General features: G+C 41.1%; 1 long non-coding RNA gene across 1 annotated transcript; it reads right to left on the bottom strand.

The window, feature by feature from the left end:
- Positions 1–10,615: 10,615 nt before the first annotated feature.
- On the bottom strand, positions 10,616–24,694 carry LOC126158848 (uncharacterized). Its single transcript, XR_007533876.1, has 3 exons — positions 24,601–24,694; positions 17,775–18,010; positions 10,616–10,737 (listed from the first exon to the last, which is right to left on the bottom strand). It is a non-coding gene; the product is annotated as an uncharacterized LOC126158848 (long non-coding RNA).
- Between the last annotated feature and the right edge of the window lie 1,782 nt (positions 24,695–26,476).

The following is a 26,476-nucleotide window of genomic DNA, read 5'->3' as shown; positions in this document are numbered from 1 at the left end:
CTTAGTTTACAGAGAGACTGACTGCGAGGTTATCATCGCTCGTACAAAGACCCTACCTTTACACAGTTCAATCTCGCCACGTTCACGATTGATGATGAAATGATGATGATGATCCAGAGGCAGCATTAATAAAGTATACCAGACAGCAGTTGCTTACACGATGTGGTCAAAAGTATCCGGACAACTGGATGAAAATGACTTACAAGTTCGTGGCACCCTCCATCGGTAATATTGGAATTCAATATGATGTTGGCCCACTCTTAGCCATGATGACAGCTCCCATTCTCGCAGGCATACGTTCAGTCAGGTGCTGGAAGGTTTCTTGGGGAATGGCAGCCCAGTCTTCACGGAGTGCTGTACTGAGGAGAGGTATCGATGTCGGTCGGTGAGACCTGGCACGAAGTCGGCGTTCCAAAAGATCCCAAACGTGTTCAGTAGGATTCAGGTCAGGACTCTGTGCAGGGCAGTCCATTACAGTGAAGTTTTTTGTGTAACCAGTCCGCCACAGGCCGTGCATTATGAACAGGTGCTCGATCATGTTGAAAGAATGCCATCCCCGAATTTCTCTTCAACAGAGGGAAGCAGGAAAGTGCTTAAAACATTAATTTAGGCCTGTGCTGTTATAATGCCACTCAAAACAACAAGAGGTGGAAGCCCCCTCCATGAAAAACAAGACCACACCGTAACACCACCGCCTCCGAATTTTACTGTTGGCACTACGCATTCTGGCAGATGACGTTCACTGGGCATTCGCCATACCCATACGCTGCCATCGAAGTACCACGTTGTGTACCGTGATCCGTCACTCCGCACAAGGTTTTTCCACTGTTCTATCGTCCAATATTTACGCTCCTTACACCAAGCGACGCATCGTTTGGCATTTACCGGCGTGTTGTGTGGCTTACGAGCAGCCGCTCGAACATGAAATCCAAGTTTCTCACCTCCCGCCTAACTGTCATAGTACTTGCAGTGAATTCTGGTGCAGTTTGGAATTCCTGTGTGATGGTCTGATAGATGTCTGCCTATTGAACATTACGATCCTCTTCCACAATTGACCGTCTCTATCAGTCAACAGACGAGGTCAGCCTGTACGCTCTAGTGCTATACGTGTCCCTTCACGTTTCCACTTCACTATCACGTCGGGAACCGTGGACCTAGGGATGTTTAGGAGTGTGGAAATCTCGCGTACAGACGTATGACACAAGTGACACCCAATCACCTGACCTCGTTCGAAGTCCGTGAGTTCCACAGGGCGCCCCATTCTGCTGTCTCTGAATGTCTAATGACTACTTAGGTCGCTGATATGGAGTACCTGGCAGTAGGTGGCAGCACAATGCACCTAATGTGAAAAAGTATGTTTTTGGGGTGTCCGGCTACTTTTGATCACATAGTGTATCTCTACATCACTTTGAATCTCATTTCAGTTTGAAAACGTAAGAAACTGATCTCAATATGTATTCGTTCTTAATTTTTCGTTCGTTTTTTTTTTTAGCGCAGAAACATTAGTTTATCGAAATGAGCGCACTGTCTGCAGTTGACGGTTACTATCGTTTTTCCAAATAATTTCATTGACTATATCTGAAATTGAACTATATTCTTGAGCACAGCTATTGAGGAACTACAAAATCTAAACGTCAGGAGTAGCAGAAATTTTCACTTACTTAGGCTTAACGAAAGATTTGTCGCAGTACAAAATATTAAAAGGACTGTTTTTGGTGAGACCAGATTTTGAGTAATTGCTGAAAGTATTCAAGTTTTAGCGGCAGGTAAAGTACACTGACGTGACCAAAGTCAGGGGATGCCTCTTAAGATCGTGTCGAACCTCCTTTTGCCCAGAGTACTAAAACAATTCGACGTAGCACGAACTCAACAAGTCGTTTGAAGTCCCTTGCAGAACTATTGAGTCATGCTGCCTCGGTAGTCGTCAGTAATTACGAAAGTGTTACCAGTGCAGTATTTTGTGCACCAAGTGACCTCTCGATTGTGTCCCATAAATATTCGATGGGATTCTTGTCTGGCGCTCTGGGTGGTGAAATCAATCGCTCAAACTGTCCAGAATGTTCTTTAAATAAATCGCGAATAATTGTGGCCCGGTGACACGGAGCATTCTTATTCATAAAAGTCCACCTTTGAATGGCTACAAATGGTCTCCAAGTAGCTGAATATAAACATTTCCAGGCAACGATCACCGGACATCTTTACACAAACGCCGCTGCTCTCGGTCGTTAAGTGAAGGCTGTCGGCCAGTGCGTTGCCGCATGGTGAGAGGTAATCCCTGAAATTTGGTATTCTCGGCACTGACGCTTTGTATCTCGGAATATTTAATTCCCTAACGATTTCCGAAATTGAATGACCCATGCGTTTAACTCCAACCTCCATCCCTTGTTCAAAGTCAAATTCCTGTCGTGCGAGCATAATGACGTCGGAATCCTTTGGCACTTGAATCACAAATGACACCTTCGGTAGAGCACCGCTCTTACACAGTGAGTAACCATTTCTATGTGCGTGTATCACTAGTCCGCGACTTTCGTCGCCTCAGTATATTATCAGATTGTATTTTTTTTTTTTTTTTATTTGTGTTCCGCCTTACGGCAGGACTTGTCATGGGGGAAGCCTCGTCAGAAGGGTCCACCGCATGAGCGTCTAGCGAAGTGATTCTAGTGGTGGTTTCCCGTTACCTTACACTGATAATGATGAAATGATAATGAGGACAACACAACATCAGTCCCTGAGCGGAGAAAATCTCCGACACAGACGGGAATCGAACGCGGATCCCTTGGCGTGGCAGACCGCCGCGCCGACCACTTTTTTTATTATTATTATTATTCACCAAAAACAGTAACAAAACTGGCTACAATCAAATGACATAAATAAGGTGACAGATAATTGCAGTCATAAATTTCAGCATTCAAAAACTGAGTCTTTAGCAGTAGCACAATTTAGCACCTTCACTGTCACCTTCAACTGGTGGCAGTTCAGCATGCACATTTTCTTCTTCTGCAGCCGGTTCCTCATCATCATTTCCCAGACCCAAATTAATCATTCAGTAAATCCTTGATGTGTGTTCCTTCCAGGGTAAATTACATCGACAGAAGAGAAATCCGGAGCAGCGACATCGCAAAATATTTCACTGCCTTGTTATTTTTGTCAGTTCCAGCCTTCTAAACGCATCTATAGGGAGTTCAAGATCTTCCTTTATATCAGACACCAGATGTTTCTCGCCATATTCTTCTATCTGCTGTACTGCTGATTTACTTTTCATGTGTGACTTGCAGGTGAGGTTAGGGTCGGGAAAGTGACACAATCCATTCCCTCTCTACTAGAAATCCAGTTCCTAACCTATACCCATTCGGTTGAAGACAATTCGGAGCATGTTACCATATTTCTTATTGTGATTCTGATATTTGAGTATTTTCATTTTCCATATACATCTTGTATTCAATATGTTCATCGCTCCCAATATTGTTAAAAACATAACTTGTATATTTGCCAATTAACCAAATCACTGCGTTATTTTTTGCCTGAGGGTAGTAACTTTCCTCTGGTCTGAAGAAAAATTAGTCGCTACATCGTTTGCTGAAGTTCTTGTTATTTGAGCAATTTTCTCCCTGGTCCACCTCCAGTTGATAATCCGATCTCCACAAGTGTAACGATGCAACGAGGTTGCATTTGCTGCAGAGGTTTGTGTCACTTAAACCGATGGCAAAGAGACGCTCATTAGTGCTGATGATGTTATTGACTACCTTGTACCACGCTGTTCTCACGTCAGACGAAAGAACATCACTACTGATGTTTTTCCAGACCACATTCCATGCTATTCCAGCATATTTGGTTTCTAAGTTATTTTTCCTTTCATGTTTCAGTCTTTCAGCTAAAATCGCCTTTCCTGTAACGTTTTTGGAGTTTAAAATCTTTTTGCTGAGATAACTTAGTTCAAGATAATACTCCCTAATGTGTTTCAGCTTAAAACTTATTTTTTGTATATTTATCGGCGGCTCTACACTTTCTGGCCTGACAATATCGTATAGTCACTCAGCTATCGGGGCGGACGTATTTTGTTTGACGATACTAAAAATATATTGATACGATGTGGAACACTCGGCATGGTTCACAGTTGTCCAACTATGGATGAAATTAGTTTTTGTTTTATTTATTCTCTTTGCACAGTCAGGCAACTCAAGTGTGATTAAATTCTGCGTAATTGTTGCATTTATAGAGAACTCTCAAGTAGATTTGTTGCTTGCTTTGTGTCAAGTCGATAAACTTGACTCCCGTGGCGTCATAAAATTAGGTTGCACTGTCCATCACCAAAGAAAATTCGTTAGAAACTGGGGAAGCCTTTTCACGTGTCTGATATTTTAATTTATGTAGTTAAGCAAAGCATGCATGGGATGAACGTTGCTATACGTGTCTTAAAGATTTATACGAATGTACAGGGTGAATCACTTAAAACTTGCACCGTAAATGTTGTGGAAACTGAAAGTGCTATTGATGTTGGCCAATAATAGATTGTAATAACACATGAAAGTGTATTTTTTTCTGCGAAAACATACTTTTTTAAATGGCCTAATGCCTATTGTTCAAAAATGTTCGAATGTGTGTGAATCCGTAAGGGACGAAACTGCTGAGGTCATCGGTCCCTAGACTTACACACTACTTAAACTGACTTTATGCTAAGAGCAATACACACACCCATGCCCGAGGGAGGCCTCGAACCTCCGGCGGGAGGGGCCGCAAAGTCCGTGACATGGCGCCTCAAACCGCGTGGCCACTTCCTGCGGCAATGCCTATTGTCTTTAGCAAATTAAAAGTAGGATAAATCAGAATGTCAATTATGTTTGTTGCAGGATTCTGGTGCGAGTCGTTTATAAGATGTGATATTTTAGAAAGTTCCTACACCGACACCTGTTTGTACCATTCAACCCGCGTAGTTGCTTGGTACGATGTTGTTGCGTTTGCTTACAGCGTGCTTGTGTGTTCCTTGAGTGAATTCCGAAGTGCTGGTCAGTGCGGGACAGTCCAAGCAGTAGGTCGTGAGTGGATGATGGGATTTACCACTGCAGAAAAAATCGACATGCTCTTAGTTTATGGAGACTGTAGCAAGAATGCTGTTCGTTCTTGCACGGTGTGTGCGGCAAGATACTCCCACAGACGTCAACCAACTTGGCAGTTACTTGCCAAACTCTTCAACCAGTTTCTAACATTCTGCGTGGTGTCTGCCTGTTCTAAGTCGTGTCTCCCTACCACTTTCTCGCAACGACGCTCTGAGCTTGTTTTTTAGGGAATTGACTAGTTTGAACCTGGGACCTGTTGCTGGTAAGGAGACGCCAGACCACATGTAGAGTTCAAAAGAGTTCAGTGAGACTAGCGATGATATAACCAAATACTTAATGATTTCAGGGTCAGCTCCACTGCACTCCCTGTAAAAGAATCTTAATACTAACTAAATTTAGTGAAAGGGGTTCAAGCCTTTCCTATTTTTAGATAGCTGGTAAAATAACGTCGAAAAAGCAGTTAAGTTTACCATTGGAAATTTTATTCTACTCAAAAAACATTGTTTATAAATTGCACTATTGATAAAAGGAAATGTTTTAATACAGGATGATAAAAGCCAACTGCGTTCAACAAAAATGTGAACGAATATTCCCTGAATGGGTTTCCAAGTTCTACAATGGATCGAAGGATGACCTATGCCATATCACATCTATAATCTAGGTTTAAATTAAGTTTCACAAAAGAGAAAACTATCAAAATGGTCTACAGTGACCCTCAATTATCTTCAATTACTAATCTAACTTGTCGTAAATTACAGTGGCTGCTGTGGCTTCTCAATAATTATATAACAGAAAAATCATCGCGTTTCAGATTTTAACTTACGTAGCAAATGTGAATACCATGAGCTTCAATTGACGATCGACACTAGTATTACGTAAAAAGGGGATGTAACAGATGAGACTTCTGCAGTTCTGAGTGAAGCCTTACGCGCTCAAAAATGCGGCATCGCGTGCATTCATTACCTTGTCGGTGTTTTGTCAGGGGGTGGCGGGCAGCACAGCTCCGCTCACCTCGCCGTCTCGGAAGCAACTCTCGTGTCCTAACTTCTCGTTACTGCAATTTACCGAAGTTGGTTTAAAAAAAACTATCTGGTTGCGTTTTCATCTGACCAATCAGGGTCTCAATGTTAGCCTTAAGCTCCGCCTACAAAAAGTCTGTCTATCCAATGAGAAACGTTATACTTTTCGTGGTGGGGCAATGTTTTTAAAGTTTGCAACGTAACAGAGACGCGGAAAAGTCTCACGCTAAAACTCGCAGCTGGTGTGGCCATTTTAGTGTTACCGTAAGATCTATACTATTTTTCTGGAGGGCTCTAGGTTTTAACATGGGCTGGGGGGTGGTCCTGTCGGTTAGCTGGCGACGTGGGTGTCCGTCCCTTATCGTAGGGCCTTCTAGCTTAACACGGTTCTGCTCTCGGCTTCTGTTCTCGTTTCTCCCCTCGGAACTGCGTCTGTCTCGCGGTGGGAAGGTATGACATGCATTTAGGCGTTCTTGCATTCCATTTGCTCACTCGTTACTCGTATTACTTTGGTTAATTTAATGTCACGATTTATTCGGAGCTATGTGACATACTGCCGGATTTGCTTATCATGTCAGAGTTTTCATGGAAGGTGTTGGATTTGCCTGACACCTTACAAGTTGCGTGGAAGTGGTAGCGCAACACTTCGCCAACGTATCAGAAGGAAACAAGTGGCGACAGTAGAAGGGGAAATTAATGTTCTTGTTGCTGTTGCAGTTGACCCGCACGTTTGCTCCCGCGAAATCGCACGAGAAAGTGTCATGAGTGAGGTAAGTGTCCTACGCATCTTCCATCGACAACGGTTCCATCCATTTCACACGTCTCTCCATCAAAAGTCGCGAAGACGCAATTATGAGAATCGTGTTAGCTTTTCTGTACATGGGCACAGAGAAAGAATACTCCAGATATTTGTATGTTGTTTAATGATGAAGTCATATTTACCAATTATGGTCAGGCAAAGCGCCGAAACATGCTCTATTAATCTTTCGACAATGGCTTTGTGAAACATCAGCATACATGGATTGTAGACATGTGGTGTGGGTTAGTGAACCATCCGCTCATAGGCCCGTTTTTCATAGACCGAACACTGAACACGCAAAAGTATTGCAGCCTCCGACCAGACAATAATCCGCGAATGCCAGAAGGCGTTCCTGTGCAGACTAGAAGGAACCTCTGGTGTCAGCATGAGACTGTCCAGGCCATAGTGCACTACGTACTACAGCAAGTCTTAGAGGGATTGTTTCCAGATCGTCAGATTGGATGCAGAAAATCTGAACCTTCGGCCGACCCGTTGTCCGGTTTCGACGCCAGCAGAATTATTTTCTATGATGGAAAGCTGAAAGCCGCTGTGTACAAGGACATACCAACTACACGCGATGATATACAACGTTGTATTACTCCAGCCTGATCGGACATCTCCGCCGAAGTGCTTCCACATGAGCAACAATCACTCCATACCAGACAGGAAGCGTATATTGCCACGGCCGGTGGCCATTTTGAACACAACCTTTGACGGTGAGTTGTCTTGCTACTGGTCAGATCCCACATAGCTAGTGTATACACTTGTATTGTTCTTCAGTGTGTGCTACCGTGGGTATTGTACAAGTGTCGATGTGGGAACTTTTCAAGATACGATATCTCGTAAACGACTCGCACTAAAATGCTGCAACAAACATCACTGACATAGTAATGTACTCTACTTTTAGTCTCAATATCAATAGGCATTGTTCCATTTCAAAAGTATGTTTGCACAAAAAATACGCTAAGTATTATTACAGTCTGTTGATTGGCTATCAATACGAGCCCCTGACTACCAACCCATCCTGTGAAAAACCGCACATTAGCAGCAATAGCCATTTCCGCAATTTTTGCGGTCCATGTTCACAAGTTTGTTAGAGTTTGTGCACGATATAGTCTTGAAAGGAAGACAACTAAAGGCGTACGAAATATCTAAAGCCATAAAAAGGTCAGATGGTGGAACACGATAGATTTTATACGAAGGAGCAACAATGGCAAGGTCTTCGAGATATTTATCGCTTTCTTGAATACTGGTCAAAGCCAAGTGCGAAAACGGACGTTCTGATATTTTTTTTATAAATAAAAGGTCCGCCAGAAAAATTCGCTTGGTTACAAAGGCCGTTTCCCAGAGCGAGAACTAGCACATTGTAAGTGTGAAACATTGGTCCGCCTAACCTGTTTCGGCAACCTTGTACTTTGCGCTGTTCCCACAATTGAAAATCCTCGCTCGAAAACATTTTGAGCCCAACAAAGTGATCAAACCAGCATGCGGGTGTTTTGCAGATCTTATAGAACGATAATTCAAGGATGAAATTTACGCACTAGAGTAACTTTTTGCAAAGCGAACTAACGTAAATATTAATTATACAAGGGTTTTTTACGTATTTTCATTGGTTTACTGGCTTTCAGGTGACCCCATGCCGCCGCCAATGCTACCACACTCGGTTGAATATATTAAGATATATTACAGGTAAGTAGTAATCCATGTTGCTTAACAATTTTAAAAATATAGCAGATGTGATTACAGTCGGATTCCAACACTAAAATAATTGCTTTAAATTTCATGAATGTTTCACGTAGCTACTTTTGCTTCGGCTAAAAACGTATATAATGATCTATAAGTTGTCAAGTGTCTTCAGGTAAGTCTGCTGTTAGTAACAAGCTCCAGATGACTCATATGTGGGATGCACACTAGGGATTCCCTTTCACAGTTGAGACCTCGGTGGCATTATCTTTATATATATTGTTGGTCCCAGTCGAAAGACGCCAAAACTGTAGATTTACTAAGAGCGTGTTCACAGTTTTATGACTTGCTACACCCACTGAGCAAGTATCTGTCTTATTTCAGCTAGCAACTGATTTTGGAAAAGTTCCTACGGGACCAAACTGAGGTCATCGGTCCCTAGGCTTACACACTACTTAATCTTACTTTAACTTGCGCAAGGACAACACACGCACCAATGCTCGTGAGTGCATTCGCACCTCCAGGGGGGGGGGGGGGGTGTGGCGAGGGGGGGGGGGGGGGGAGCGGCGAGCCAAGACGTCTCATACGCCGTGCAGTAACAGAAGTGTTCTCTGTTGCTGTAAGTACTCAGTAACGAATCCTCTGCTTTACTATGATGTGAACCACATCTGTTTATTTCTATTGCATTACCCGTAGCGTAGTAAAACACACACACACACACACACACACACACACACACACACTGTTAAGTTAGAGTGACAGACATTTGCTTACCTTTTGTTTGGTTTCTGACGTAAATCATTCTCAATGCAGGATAACTGCGCCGTCTCTTCTTCCTGGATCGGAAAAAACTGTTACTCGAGATATCACGAAGTGCTTCAGATGTGTCGCAGAAAAAATTTGTGTTAACCAATTTTTGTAGAAACGGCTTCTATCATTATTTGCTTTCTGATGCTGTCATTTGAACCAGTATGTCCTTGTTCTGAATTTTTTCGCAGTTGCAGTTGCACAATTTAATACATATCTGGCATACTGTTATTTCCAAAAAGTATTTTTATGATCTGGTGATGACTTTACCGAAAAGCAATGTGTTTATTTTAATTTTTAAAAATGTATGATTAAGAGAACATTTGAAGAGAAGAAGTGGAGAACGTTCTAAGAGAGAAACCTCACATTTGTTGAGAGAGTGGGTAAAACAATGGATCTCTACACATACATAATTTATTTGTATCCAAAATATTCAGAGTGTCACTTAGTCACAACGCTTTATCTTTGACAGAACAGGAATACATTAGCAAGTTTGTAACTATTAGAACTGTAGTCAACAAAAAGCAGTTTTAGTATCTTTTAAATTTTGAAACCACAGATGGAAGCACTTATTGGCACAAGGGCGATGCGATATCTACGAAACCACATCTGCAACACTACCTCCGCGATTTGGCACATGGGTCAAATCTAGGAACATGAAAGGCTGCCGATAACACGACAGCACTGTATAATGGTACTTAGAAGTTTTCCATTTCGACTCATATAATTATGTGAAAACTTTATTCAGATGCTTCTAAGGCTGATTTCAGCAATTGCATCATGTAAGTTCGCAGTCAAGCATCTTTCTTTACCAAAGATAAAGTTCCGTTCCCAGGGTAAAAAAAACTCTAGGCATAAACGTGGCAAACAAATTCTCATTCCTTGATAGTGACTATGTCAACCCTTAACACCAGGTACTTGGAAAAGATCCAGTTCTCTGCTACGCTGATAATTATTGTTGACAACTAAGTGAACAAGCAAAGTGCCTTTAGTTCAATAATTTCAATTTTAAACTAATCCTCTAAGTTTCTCATTCTACTGGAACAGCTGCAGCGCCCTTTCCCAGGAAAAGGTGTTAACACTATTGCTATCACATTTCCTTTTGTTTGCTAATAGCGGTACAGACATGCTGTTAATTAGATTGGGTAGTGGTATTGAAAAAAAAAAAAAAACATTTTTGGTTAAGACAGTTTATTGGACAGAATACAGAGTTGTCAGAATCTCAACGCTTTCTTCACAAGCTGTTCCATCATGTTCGGTGTCATAACACGACGATCCGCTGCAAACCTCTGCTTCGCCGACTGCAGGCTGCTGGTGCTCTTCCTCTTGACGGCTTTGTTGACCCCTAGAGGCTCAGCTAGCAGCTGCGCACCACCTGGAACAGTACAAAACTGCCAATGCATTACACTCATCAGGGAATCTACCCTTCACACTTCAGCATGCAGTATTAATCAGAATGTGTGCTAGCAGCATATATGATCTCTCAGTTTCAAACCAAAACTGCATCCAATTTATCTACGAAATATAATAGATTAGTACTTGTTCCACAGATCATGAATACACTTCGTAATGATGTGGTACGTGTCAGGTTAATAAAAGGTGTCTATACAAGATATTACATTGCACACAATATTAGATGACAATATTTTTTTTTTGGGTGGGGATGGGGAAATTACCTACTTACTATATAGAAAAATTCATCTAATGAGTAGGAGTAGTTCCCATTCAGAAATTCTTTCAATTTCCTTTTAAATGCTATACAGCTATCTGTCAGACTTTTGATGCTATTAGGTAAGTGACCAAAGAATTTTGTGGCAGGATAATTTACCCCCTTCTGAGCCAAAGCTAGATTTAACCTTGAGTAGTGAAGATCATCCTTTCTGCTAGTGGTGTAGCCATGTACACTGCTATTACTTTTGAATTCGTTCGGATTGTTAATAACAAATTTCACAAGTAAATGTATATATTTTGGGGCTACAGTGAAGATTTCTAGCTCTTTAAATAAGTGTCTGCAGGATGATCTTGGATGAGCTCCAGCAATTATCCTGACTACACGCTATTGTGCAATGAACACACTTTTACCCAATGATGAGTTACCTCAAAATATGCCATACGAAAGCAGAAAATGAAAATAGGAGTGGTAAGCTAATTTAATGGTATGTATATCGCCAAAATTTGCAATGACCCTAATAGCATAAGTAGCTGAACTCAAACGTTTCAGCAGATCTTCAGTGTGTTTTTTTCAGTTCAACCCCTCATCAATGCATACACCTAGAAATTTTTAATATTCTACCTTAGCTACCGATTCCTGATCGGAGTCTACATTTATTAATGGCGTCATTCTATTTACTGTGTGGAACTGTATATACTGTGTTTTGTCAGAGTTTAATGAGAGCCCATTTGCAGAGAACCACTTTATGATTTTCTGAACATCATAGTTTACAATTTCATCAGTTAATTCTTGTCTGTTGGGTGTGATAGCTATACTTGTATCATGTGTGATTATATATAGTTTTGAAGTATCCAAGATTTGTAATGTAGACTCAAATTTGATATATGACTAACGTTTGTGATTAGCCCTAGTTCATTAAATATGAACTCGACAACGAAAGATACTCAGAGCATAGACATGAGGGGAACATTTGTGAAAACTGTTGTGGAACCTGAACAAACTCATAACACTAATGTTTTTTGAAACATGTGAAAAATGAATACTTTAAATTAGAGACTTATAAAGTAGGTTGTTGCCCCCTAATGAACTGCGTGCCACGACCTTAAGACATTTGTTTTGTACTAACGATGGACTTTTAAGCAATCTTCGACGGAGAAGTTATGACATCCACAGATTTTGATGTCCAGTAACACACACCAACACCTAGACCTCACTCTTCCCTAACAAATGCTCTAAAACTTTATGTATTTTGTGCTCTGTCATGCAATGTAGCTGTGCCATTGTTTGTCTTGTGAAGTCCTTCGCCATTATTGTGTCTAAGAATATCCCACTACTGGAGTTTCTGTAAATTTCGTGAATAATAACTACTTTTATTTTGGATAAATGTTGTGCATGATCTTTTTCATCCTCAAAATTTTCAGGCTTTCCTGCAGGAGGAAACGACATTATTTTCACGGGGCAATTTCTTATTCTCCTACGACACCTTGAAGAAGTGTCTCCACTATTCCCATTTGAGTCCTGCTAAATAACTTTGTGAACTGTGTTTCTCTAGTACACAGTGGTTCGAATATTTACTTTTACTTTCGTGGTCGCAGTATCTCTCATATGTACTAGTCGCAATGTTTCCCATACCTAGTTCAGCAGTCAAAACTGTGTCAATGTACAGGACAAAAGGCGACGATTTTCTTTCCCACTACAATCCAGAAAATTTATTTGTTTAGTTATTTATTATGCAATAGCATAGCTGAACATATGGATCTTTAAAAACTGAAAGGACTAATTTTGCAACACTTAGATATACTTTCTTCGATGACAGGAAGGAATGAGTTCAGGGCGCTGGTTCAATGAAGTACAGAGAAATATGGTAACACCCACACTAACGTGGAAACACGGTGAAAAATGCACGCTTTAACATAAATGCAGACGGTTAGGTTAGGTTAGCTGTCGAAGCCTGCTGATTGCGCTGTTTTATTTGACTGCGAACGGCGCTTGTGCAATGTCCTCAATACATTGTGTCAGTCGGGTCCGAACAGTGTTCTCTGTAGTTAATGAGTGCATTATATCGGATCTACGCGAATTCGAACGCGAGCAGATCGTTGGCGCTCGTGTACTGGGTGTCTCCATAACGGAGATAGACAAAGTTTTTGGCGTTTCAACAGGCACCGTAACGGAGATTTATACCGCATACAGCGAAAGCGAAAAACATCGTTCGCTAAGTCGCAAAGCCGACGAAAATGTGTGATGAGTGATCGTGATGGACGGTCATTGAAGTTTATTGTGACAAATGTACGACAGCTGGAAAGTTCACTTCAGAACTGAATGTTGCACTCGCGAACGTAGTCGCCGGTAAAACAGGAGGCTGGGAAATGGAGGGCTATCTGGGATGCCAAAACCACAAGTCAGTGGTGCAAATTCTCGTAACAGAAAATGTGATGCCGAAACCATAAAAACTTGTCTATGGAATAATGAAGAAGAGTGTCTTGGTCGGATGAGCCGTTTCACACTGTTTCCAACTTCTGGCCGTGATTACATCGCAAGAGCGAAACATGGTGGTAGTTCAGTGATGATTTTGGCTGCAATATCGTTGGATTCCATGGGCCCTGTGGTTTCTCTGCAAGGTCGCATTACTAACACGGATTGTGAGACCATTTTGGCTGATCAGGCCCATCCTATGGGTACAATGTTTGTTCCGTAATAATGGTGATGCGTTCCAAGCTGACAGGGCCCCTGTTCAAACAATTCGCATCGCCCAAGACTGGTTTTCTGAGCTCTAAGATGAAGTGTCGCATCTACTCTGGCCACCAGTCTGCCGATCTAAATATTGAGCTCTTCTGGTCTACTTTGGAGGATAAACTGCGTGATCGTTAACCATCCGCATCATGGTTATCTGAAGTTGCCACTCTTTTGTAGGGGTAATCGAGTACTATTCCCTCGAAAACCGTGAAGGACTTTCACAATGAGATTCTCACTCTGCAGCGGAGTGTGTGCTGGTATGAAACTTCCTGGCAGATTAAAACTGTGTGCCTGACCAAGACTTGAACTCGGGATCTTTGCCTTTCGAGTCTCGGTCCGGCACACAGTTTTAAGCTGCGAAGAAGTTTCATACCAGCACACACTTCGCTGCAGAGTGAAAATCTCATTCTGGAAACATCCCCTAGGCTGTGGCTACGCCATGTCTCCGTAATATCCTTTCTTTCAGGAGTGCTAGTTCTGCAAGGTTCGCAGGAGAGCTTGTATAAAGTTTGGAAGGTAGGAGACGAGGTACTGGTAGAATTAAAGCTGTCAGGACGGGGCGTGAGTCGCGCTTGGGTAGCTCAGTTAGTAGAGCACTTGCCCGCGAAATGCAAAGGTACCGAGTTCGAGTCTCGGTCCGGCACACAGTTTTAATCTGCCGGAAGTTTCGTGAAGGACTTTATCGATTCAGAGACGACTGGAAGCTTGGACGAATGCCAACGGTTTTCTTACACAGTAAGAGGCAACTAGAAGTAGAATTAGTAGTTTCTTGTAAATATTCTGACACTTCCGATACAGTCTCTGGAATAAATTCATCAGCATCTTGCAGAATTAAACGTATGTGAATACTGCCTAGTGATTATAGTAACATGGAACTACCCTTAAAAATTGTCAGATAGTCGTATCCTGTCCAACACAATGAAGGTTCACACTGTACTAAAACAATATTTTTCTACTGTTCTAATTAAATTTTCGTGATGTGAGGCTCAGTTCAAACACACATAATTGCACCTGAACTGATGACTGGAGTAATGTCACGAGTACAACTTGAAATAAGCCTCATTAGGAAAACCAGTAAAAATCAAAGTGCACATGTTACAGTGGAACTGGCCTGAGAAACTGTAATACAGTTATGGGAATTCCTTGTGTTTAGGATCAATAACCTCTTCATTATATTTTATTTCGGAAAGTATTATTTGTTAAGGTCTCTTGAGGTAGAACAAACAGGTCTGAGAGCGCCAGAAAAATGTTTTTCGGGCGGCTTTTGGATTCTTGCTATTCGCGGCTCAAACGGCTAACAGCCCCACTCCAAGTAGCCACAATCTGGGGAAAGCGCTGCTCAGTGCGACTTCAGCTCCATGCATCAGCTTGAGCCTGCTGGCAGCTGCTCAAACGAATCGTCATTGGTCATTAGTCTTACACAAGACTGGCAATGTTGCTGTAAGATGCTATTCTCTGGCAGGGGATTAAGAAGCGCTATTGAGACGGCCGTCTGAGAGGAAATTTCGCCCCCTGCAAACTAGCCTAGTCGGCTACAAACGGCACCCGTTTAGAAGGATTAGGGAAAATCCTGCCCCTCTTCTTCAAGCCCCTTCCCCTGCCTCTCCAAATGTGACAAAAACACCTAGGCAGCTAACGAAGATACTGCACCCGGTCGTCGTAACAGATTCCGTCGAAATTTGTTTTCTGTGCAGAGATTGGGCAGAAATAAAAGTGATAGAAACGGGAGGTCCACGTGGCAAATCGTCCAGAAAATAAGTATCATTTCTGGCGCCGGTCAGACGAGGCATGAGCTTTTATGTTAGCGTAGGTATCAGACTGTAGAGCTGTAAAGGTAAAAACTATAGAGGAACTGAGGAAGACAGATTGGAATACTCCCAACAAATAATTGGCGATGTAGATTGTAAGCGCTACTCTGAGGTCAAAAGACTGGCACGGGAGAGGAATTCGTGGCGGGACCACATCAAACCAGGTAAAAGACCCATGACATAAAAAAATTTATGTTACTTGCACTGCAAATAAACGGAAATAATGCTCAGTATATTTATTAATATCTTCACGAGAGGCATGAAAAGAAAAAGCTAAAGGAAATTTGGAATTGCAAATAATGTTCTGGAAAGATTTGTAAGCCGCACGAGATAACTTCGTATATGAAATTAGATACTTTAATCATTTTACAGTCGACGTATTACACGTGCTGCGATGACATTCGTCATAAAAACAGTGCAAGCAGTACCTTTATCTCTTGGACACGTTACAAACGCAGCATTTTATTGACATAATTGTTTTAAAGTGTCTGTATAAAAAGAATTCGCACTGTGTTATCCAAATTCTCTCCAAGAACTTCACGTTACTCGGTCGAGAACTAACAAGCGAATAAGCTCCGTCGAAGTAGCTAGGGTTGTTCCCAACGGCCGATGGGCGGAGTTTACCTGCACCGGGAACCTACTTTTTGAGCGTCAACTCCCTAGTGCTGTTCGGAGGTTAAAATGGAACCAATAGAGCAGTGCGCGATTTGCAGGGGTGGGGGGGGGGGGATGAGGGGGATATCCCCCCCTCTGTATCAGACCATCCCCCCCCCCTCTGGTGTTAGTTTATGCATCCCAACCTGGGATGTTTATTTCCCTTGCACTGGAGTAAAACTTTACATATAATTTAAATTTGTGGAGCCGAACACTGAAAGTTTTTGATAAGTCTTACTATTAATACTATTAATGTGTTTCATTTTTCTATCATCAGAATAAGTACAACTTTTCACAAATGTGCCTCTACTTTTTGAATTCCCCTCGTATAACTGTACCAGTATGTAGATTATTTTGTAAATAAGCTTTACCTATAATGTACATTTAAATATGTAACAAGGGATGGCTTTTCTGATAGTGCATACGCACCAATAGTGAGTTTCGGCATTAACATCTATTTATAAATAGCTGTTTAACCATGCGTAACGCCACGGTCCAAGCTAGTAACATATTTAAATTCTACTAACCCCGTAAGACATTCCCCCCCCCCCCGCCCTCCCCCCCACTGGTAAAAGCACAAATCGCACCCTGCAATAGAGTAAATCCGTACACATGAATAACAAATCCTCCTTGGAAAGTTCTCTGAGAGTCCCCGAGGATGCTGCAAGTACAATACTTTCTTGGAAATTTTTATGCAATCCTGAATTTTCCTTTGCCGTTTCCTTTTCATGACTGAAGAAAATATTAATAGATACAATACATTGAGCATTATTTCCGTTTATTTGCTGTCTAATGAACGTAAAAACTGAAAGTACAATTTAAAAAAGTTTTCGCATAGGTACTCTACTCCACGACCTTCCGATTACCATTCAGTGTGCTTTCCGCTCGGTCAGCTGCTGCCTGTTAACTACTTTAACATATATTCCTCACGCTTCGCCCGACCTGAGCCAAAAATGCTGTTTTTTCTTCCAAACGGATGGCCATCTGTATCTCCCACTTAGAACAGCTTCATTTCTGGCAAAGCCCTGCACATACCATGAATTTCAAAGTAATCGCTGATGACAAGCAGGCGCGGCTCCATTGTAAGTAATGGTGTGTTACGTCTCTTCGAAAATCCTTGCGATCGAGTCTTCAAGACCGCTGACTACCACACACCCTTCCCTGATTGGCTGTCTTGTGCTCGTAGCTACACAACAGTGCACTTCCACCCGAAGATTGTTAGGGTGAGCTTTCTAGATTCACTAGATTCAACTTACTGTTATGACGTTGTCGGGCTGATTTTCTATCCCCGTGTTCTCTATGACAAATTCGATTGGGGAATAATTACATTGCGGGGTAGCAGTTCCTTGAACAGGCTTCTGCAGAACGTTCTCGAGTTCACATAAAAATATTCGCATAAAATGCCTTTCGGGGCTGGAAACTTAACTTGTTGAAATCAGATTGGGAGGGTCGGGGTGGGGGGGGAGAAGATATTTTCTCACGAAAGTTTTTCAGCATCTTACCTCAGAGGAGGACGTATAAAAACAAAACACACTTCGTACTCACCATTGTCGGGTTTGGTGACGGCGAAGCGTCCGTTGCGGTCTGCGAACGGTTTCGGTATAGAGTGCGGCGTCCTCAGCGGCAGGTAGCCGGCAGCGAACACCCGGGCCTCGCGCTGACCCCGCACGATCTTCTTCTGTCTCCTAAGCCTGCGTGCCAGCAAAGAGTCCGACTGGACGAGGCTCAACCAGCTGGCGTTGACTTCACTTGCCGCCAACAGCGACGGGCCGTCCAGCTTCCTGTAAAATAAAAATAACAGCTATTAATACTGACAACTAAGAACTCGTCTTTGATTTACATAAGCAGAAAAGAATCTCTAAGAGTTTCAGACGTGTTAGTACTACAAAATATTTATTTCATCTCACAAGATTAAGGCCTTCAGGCCCTCTCATGAAACTAAGCAGGCATCCATGGTGAGTTAACAATACAATGGGCATGAACAGTACATAATGATGAAATAATACAAGTTAATAAATCTACTAGAAGAACCAGTGACGGTAACCGACCTCAAAATTCAGCTGAAAACAAAAATTCATGAGAAACATACGATGATGATGGGTTTGTGGGGCGTGGGGCGCCGAACTGCGCGGTCATAAGCGCCCATTCAAAGTCCCAAGTTGTCATTACGCAGCACAATTATTACGCTGCACAATCTAGCCACTGTCACGGATGATGATGGTGGTGGTAACAAACACCCAGTCCCCTGGCAGAGAAAATTCCCAATCCGGGCGAGAATCTAACCCGGTAACACGTGATCCAGAGGCAGCAACGCTAGCCACTAGACCACGAGCTGACGACAGAAACACATGAAATGCACCAGAACACGTAGAAACACAAATAGGTAAAATAGAGCGAATTAGTAAATTTAAATATCTTAGAAATTATACAGCAAAACAAAGTAGGAAAATGTTACAGTTAAAGGGAAAGACCGCATGTTTTGATAAAATGTCTACAACAAGCAGTATGTACCTAGAAAAACAAAACACTGTATCACAGTGGTGAGACCAGAGTGTCTCTATGCCGGATCGGCATGCCAATGCTTAACGTAGAGCTAAATTGGGCAAACCATGGGTACCTGAAAGACTGAGTAATACCAGCAATATATCGTTGGAAAACAGCAACTAACGAGGAGTACCAGAAGTAACGGCAAAGTGAAGATTAATCTTCTTTGGACACCTCTATCGAATGGATGAGAAGAGACTAACAAAACATTTCTGTATTTCTGGAAAAAGAAATTGACAGTAGCATGTATTACAAGAATAAGCAAAGTAGAAAACACCAAATAATCTGAAACAGAACATTTTTTTAATACTCAAACACTTCTTTTAGTAGGCTGCGGAGGCAGAAATAAGAAATGCGTGACAAGAGGACGAGACAAAGGTAAAGAAAATGTGGAGAAGAGTGCTGGAAAATACGGAACAACTAAGAATTGTTGCGTGAACCTAGTTGCTCAATACAAACATCAGTAGTAGTATCATCTTAGCAGTTGTATTATTATTATTATTGTTATTATTATTGGCAAATACGTGCTCCGCACGTGAATGATCCATTTACGCGCAAAATAATCCAGACAGACAGCAAACAGAAACAGGTTGATTATTGCCAGTGTAAGAACATTGAAAGAAAGTTCTCACAAAGCGCAAAGTAACATTATAACGGAAATGCAGAATAAATTCTCTGCGGGTCATTACCCTGTCAGTCTATAGAACTTAAATATTGACGAAGATCAAACCCATCTACAGCTTATATAAGAAAGAATAAGAGCAGAGTCTTAACCTCTAATAACAGCTGTATAAAATCAGAACGAAAAACTACAAGAGTATTGCAGTAAAATACCTCAATATCATAGATATCTATTGTAAAGCAACAGACCATTGGCCGTAGTTTCACGCTGCTACGCGAAGAATTAATACACTGTAGTATCCTGTACGATTAAAAAATACGTTACGACCGAACGGTTGCAGCTAATAAGCCTGGCATCGTTATACACAATTTTCCTCGTTATCGACCTATCAATGACATTTTATACGAACGTTACTGATTAAGACTGCTCATCAAATAATATGTGGGATGTAAAATTTGATGTAAACCACCTCAGTACAGGCGCCCTGGGATCAGTGTCACATAATCTGAAGGGTCCTCTCTGAGTAGAAACCCAGAGTACAGCAAAGACAGAAATACGAAGTATCTTTATGATCTGAAGCGCTCATACCTTGCATATTGTAAAATCACTGCGAATTCAGTCCCTCCTTGGTCACGTAATTATCAAAGCCTAAAGGATCCTTTGAAGAGAAAAGGATGAACAATGGTCTTTTTGGGCTTCGTCTGAGGCTTAGAGTCAGATAAGAGGAAAGAGCAGGAAGAATGGCGTTGAGGGAGGAGATGCGTTACCAGAAATCCACCACTCCCCTCCCTCTAGCGGGCGGGACTTATCTTGCGACTGCTGGTCTGCTACCACAACCAATCTGTGGTCCCTGCCGCCTCTAGAATTCAGGCATAATGCTCTCACCCAGAGATCGCGATAACTAAATAAGTCTTCCGACAGCTGATGATACGCAAATGGTAAGGTCTGCATGGGTAACACTGTAACTGAACCATCTGTATCATTTAAGACCAAGAAGAAGAGATACACAGAGATGTAGATTTTTATTTTAGTAACAATTTAAACGCGGACCTATGGGCATCAGTTACAGCTGTTTTACGCACTGAGTCATTGAGACACGGTATTACAGCGAAAAGGTATGAAGAAGAATTAAATCAGAGTTCTAGTATAAACCAAGCTTAGTGAATTCTTCCTAAAGGGGCAGACGGGCTACAAAACGTCGTCCCAAATTCACATTCCTACCGAATATAATGCACGTTACTTTTTACTGTTTGGCAATGGCAGTAGAGGTCTATCTTAGTTTACAGACTCATTTATCAGGCGTGGAACCACTAACGACTCTTCACTCTTTGAAGGGTTCGGTATTTGCTGACTTCTGATGCCAGGAATTCTCCAAGGGATTAGACCTGGGATTCGAACATTATTCGAAAGATGGAAGCCTCATCGAGTACTAGCAGTCACTACAACTAGTTCATTAAGTCTTCCCATCCTGTTTGTCCTGTTGTCACACAGGAGTCAAAACTAGCAATGAAATAGCCGAACCTATAGCCAAACTAAATTTTTCGTGTCTTAAGTACTTTCTGTTACATATTTACTACTTTTACGACAACCAACTTACGGTGGAGTAATATTTACATCTGTTCGTGCCTAACAATCAGAACATTCATTAATTAGCATTTAACGTAGTGCAAAGAAGCATTTGAGTTCTGTTCATCTAAGTAGTACCAATCATCCCACTATATATATTTTTATGTCACTTCCTAATACCGTTAAATGAACAAAATTATACATATAAAAGGTACGCCTGTATTGCAGTTGAAAAAATTTGTTCTTACTGAAGTATTCTGACATATTACCACGTAACTCAAATCTTCAGCTCCTGCAACTGTGAATCAAGCCTCATGAGCGTTCATTTTACGTGAGGCACTTGGTAAACATCGATCTTTAGTAAGATCACAGTGTAAGTTTTTCTCGTTTTGCGGCGTGTGGCCAATATTCAGTCTTTTACTGGAAGTGACCTGCTGTAAAACCCTATAAGCATTTTGCTCCTTGCAAAAAACGACATTTCATTTTTTCAGTCATCATACGTATTATTGTTAAGAAGTGGCAACATTATCAATATTCTATAATAGTTTTAGTAACTCCTGCATGCGTTAAATTCATTAGGCTACACAGTATAAAATAAAATTTATGTGGTTTCTCATGAATTACGCGGGAACCTACGTCTCATTTATCAGTTCCATGCATCAGTGGAAATGGAAGTACGGCGCCTGCAGCAAAATAAGCCGTTACCATTAGAGGAAGCTGAAACAGCACACGAATTCCGTAATTCCTGTCGCAATAAAATGGCTCTGAGCACTATGGTACTTAACAGCTGTGGTCATCAGTCCCCTAGAACTTAGAACTACTTAAACCTAACTAACCTAAGGACATCACGCACATCCATTCCCGAGGCAGGATTCGAACCTGCGGCCGTAGCAGTCGCGCGGTTCCGGACCTGTCGCAATACAACTGTATCAATCCTGTGTGTTGAGATTTCTGCATCATTTTCTCGATATGTGGAAAAGACTACTTAAAATAATAAATATATACTCTAGTGTACAATAAAAGTATTTTCGGAAAACAAAAGCGATGTCCTTCCAACAAAAAATTTAGTATGAACTAAATTTTAGATATGTGACGCCAGAACCATCCTTGTGCTGACAACACACAAAATTACAATAGCGACAAAATGTTAATGGCGTCATATCCAGAGAAATAAAGGACCACAAAAACACAGTACCGGTCACGTCTAGCAGTTTTTTAGACAACCGCTGTCCCGATCTTGCTACAAAGTGAGCCACTGCATTTAAATAGGAAAGAAGGACGTATTCGAGGTGTAGATACGTAACTATGTAATAAGACGAAATCCGAACTCATTTAACTACCGTGCAAAGAATAGTTTTGTGGCAAACGATAAATAACCGGTATCTTCGACAATGGACCCACAGAACTGCTGATGAAAGTAAAAGTAATTGAACAAAAGATATCGGAGGCACGTAAAAGGAAAGAGAAGTGTCATAACAGAGCTTAATGTGGGAACTACAGATAAAAACATTAATATAAATAAGTTCGTTATCGCACAATCTCAGTGTAAATATGGAGCACTGCACAAAAAAATAAAGTGTCAGTCACCATTACGTTATCCTGGGGAGCCTAAAATGAGGCTGACCTATTTGCCGTGATCATTTTTAGAAACTTTTGGCCATAAATGTCAATTAAGTTTCGAATTTGACAAATGTACTCCACGTCTGTAATACCGATATAACGATCAAATTCTTTGTAAAACCGGGCGGGGTAGCGCAGTGGTCAGCATACTAGACTGGCATTCGGGAGGACGACAGCTCAAATCCACGCACGGCCATCCTGATTTAGGCTTTCCGTTATTTCTTTAAATCGCATAGGGCAAATGCCGGAATGGTTCCTTCTAAAGGGCACAGCCGCTTTACTTCTCCATCCTTCCCCAATCCGGGCTTGAACTCGGTCTCTAAATGAAATCGTTGTCGACGGGACGTTAAATCTCCTCCTCATCGTAAGACAGACTAGAAATCTGGGTTCAGAGTAAGTCAGACTAGCAGGGGTAGTGTGTGTTGGACAGTCTGGCAATGTACTTCGCTTGAAAGGATGGAAGCTGGCATGCTGTATAGTGAAGGCAGCATTATTTAAAAAATGACTTAATAATACGTTTCGAGGAAGGATATTGAGCAAATGAGATTATATTAATGGGAGAATGATAAAAGCCAACTTTTAAGGTAATGCCGTTTTTTAATATATCTGTAACTGTGTAGCTTCTTAATGTTATAACACTGCTTAGGGTTGAAGTTTGCTATAGAAATTTTATAATGCAGCATAAGGTTTTGACTTGCAGTTGAAACAAGTGTCAAGGAAGGCAACTGTATAGAAGAGTTATTAAGAATCATTTTTGCGAACGTCATATGCGGGAACTTAATAATAGGGTATATTGTTATAGCTTAATGATACATAGTTAAACTTTGAGTTTTTGTTCTCATTTATCAATCTTTTTAGGTACCCCATTTTCATTTTACTTTTATAACTGTTTGCACACTCGTATTGCACAACGCGAGTTTTGCACTGAGAAGCATATGTGAAAACTAGTAAGATACCGTCTTGTAATGCACATTGCAAGTACGGAAAATGACATTTGATTTTTGACACATCATTGTTCCTAATAGCAACAAGTTGCGAGCAAACGAGCGTTCCGTGCGCACAGGTGGGCCAACAACTTTAAGTACCATCAAAGTTTATGTCCGCTACAACGCACAGTGATTGTCAGAGTGTATTTGTGAAACAGTTTCAGTTCAGAGGGCTAATACCAGTAGATTTCAGTAAAGTGTTAGCCTGTGAGTTTTCAGGCACTTTTATCAGAAAGTCAGACGCGTTAAATTTTGTGTTAAATTGCTGTGTAATTACAACAACATTTCTGATACAGTACTTGTTTGTAAGACTAAAGCTAAATATTTGCAAGATTCAAAAAATAAATGGCTCTGAGCACTATGGGACTTAACATCTGAGGTCATCAGTCCCCTAGAACTTAGAACTACTTAAACCTAACTAACCTAAGGACATCACACACAACCATGCCCAAGACAGGATTCGAACCTGCGACCGTAGCGGTCGGACTGTTCCAGACTGAAGAGATTAGAACCGCCCGGCCACACCGCCGGCTGCAAGATTCAAGGCCAACATTTTAATCTTAGCCATTTTGTTTTCCAGTCAGATGACATACGTAAATTTCGTTGAAAACGAACTGCTTTGTCGCAGACGAGTTGTTTGATGAACCCGGATAGTGTGGCTTTGGCATCGTGTAGCGTAGGCTTCACATATTTCCGTTCAAAATTAATTTTTCACGTTCTGGTGCCCTGCACCGAGATTTGCATGTTCCGATGTCAATACAAGTTTTACACATTTCTCAGATAGAAACTGGACCTCTACGTACACAAGTTTAAAAATGTATAAGAAACTTTGAAGTTGACTTGAACGTCAAATTCTAGTATGATATAAAATTTTGATTAGTTTTACAACACGACTGAACAACAGTGAAGAATCTGATGGTAACTGACTTCGGCTGGGAAACTGTCGTAGCAATAATATTACACTTGCTTGAATTACCGCTAATATTAAGTATTGTCCTAAAAATTTGTATTTCGTGCCTGAGAAATGACTTACCATGAAAGAAGCTCCAACAGTGTCAACCATTGTGGTGCTGATATACTCCTCTGTAGGAGCCGATGCTATGGGTGTGTCACCAGTACCACAGCATCGATGGCGGTTGATGGATGCCGTAGCAACCTTTAAAATGTGACGATAATTTTAAAAGAGCGGGCAAATGCCGTATAAGAATTTCTACTTATGGACTACAGTTCTTCGTCTAAAAGTTAAGCGTGGCAGAAATTTGACTATTACTTATTCTACGTTAATAGTGGAGTATCACTACAGATCGTCCATTTCGAACTACTATTCGACTTCGTTATACAATTTGTTTTGGTAACACCCTGCCCTTTTCACGTGCCACTATCTATTGATCGCATACTCCAATGCAGCCATAAAAATGACCTGTGTCCCACATTTCCTACAATTTCACAAATGATCACAGCTGTGACCGAATAAAACTACTTCCGTATCTCTCGTTTCGGCTGAATAACTCTGGCCCCGTAGGTCTGCGAAAGAATGAAAGTGAAAAATTCTGCACGAATAGGAAGGAGCGTTTGTTCAAAGTTTGTAAGTCGGGTAGTGTTACTGTCATTGCGCCACCCATCCAAGTTATAAAAATGATGGTGGGTAACTCGATCGAAACTATAATCAACTTTCGCAAAAAAGACGAAAACGGCTTAAGCGAAAGATATCACGACTATCTAAATGCGAAATTAACCTCTAAATGACATTGCAATACCAGAAAACACAGTAGCAGGTATCTGAACTGAGTGCTTATTTATTGAACTACCTTTGGCTAAAGCCTCATCACGCGTTTCAAAGCTGGCAATTCATTTCAGGTACGGAGCCAGCAAACCAAAATCCACCTACAGTCGATATATTGATATCGCGTTCACTGTATTTATGTTTATATGAATACAGGAGTGTATTTAGCATCTGGGAAGAACTTTGACCCGGAATTGTCGGCATCTCAAAGTATGAAGTCTTGGAAGAATTGGGACCAATCTACTCTAAAAAGAAAACATGGCTACATACTTTATTTGATGCCGATAATTCATCAAAGTAAACTTTGGCACCAGGCCCTATTCATTTCATTGCCCTTAGTTGTAATATAACCCTAACTCATGTACACCATTTGAAACCATCTTCACGTGTATCTACTTCAACACACAATATTACGCCCCGCTATTCACTTATATACATTGTCAGCAAGAACAGTACTTAAAATTAACAAAATAAACAGCGCATCTGAGAAGTGAACGTGATCTTTACAAAAACACAAAAAATCTCAGCAAGAAACGGAAGGGAGTACATCATTCACCCATAAACGTATGCAATAAGCTTGCAGGTCTGTATTCAGTGGAACAAATATAATTAAACAGCCTGCATAGCAGTAGTGTTACATATAGCTTAGTTCGAGGCAGTAGTGTGTACATCTTGCTTTGTATTTAGACATTTTGTCGTAACTGATCTTTTACAGCTTCATTATTTTGCTAAATCCATATTATACAACTTTTCTGAACATACTGCATTAGTAATTCTGTGCGGCGTAATATAATGCCTTTACTATGAGATACGTTTATTCCGAATATACCTTGTGGTATATTTTTGACTGTGGATATCTTTCCATATAGTAACTCTTAACGTAACGCGCAGATGAACTGTGAAATACATTTATGACAAAATGTCTAGCAACGAAGATCGATGTAGACACTACTTCCTTGTAGTAAGTGATATGTAATACTATTGCTGTACGGTTTTCTTATATACAGGGTGATTCACGAAGTTATGCAAATATTTTAATATGTATACTCGTTGAATATTGGCGGGTAATGTGTTTCCTAAATGTTTTCTCATTTGAAGACGGCAATTTGCAGAACTTGTTCCTTAT

The sequence above is a fragment of the Schistocerca cancellata genome, chromosome 1 (assembly GCF_023864275.1).
Source record: "Schistocerca cancellata isolate TAMUIC-IGC-003103 chromosome 1, iqSchCanc2.1, whole genome shotgun sequence".
NCBI lineage: Eukaryota > Metazoa > Arthropoda > Insecta > Orthoptera > Acrididae > Schistocerca > Schistocerca cancellata.
This window is presented reverse-complemented; position numbering and strand designations above follow the sequence as displayed.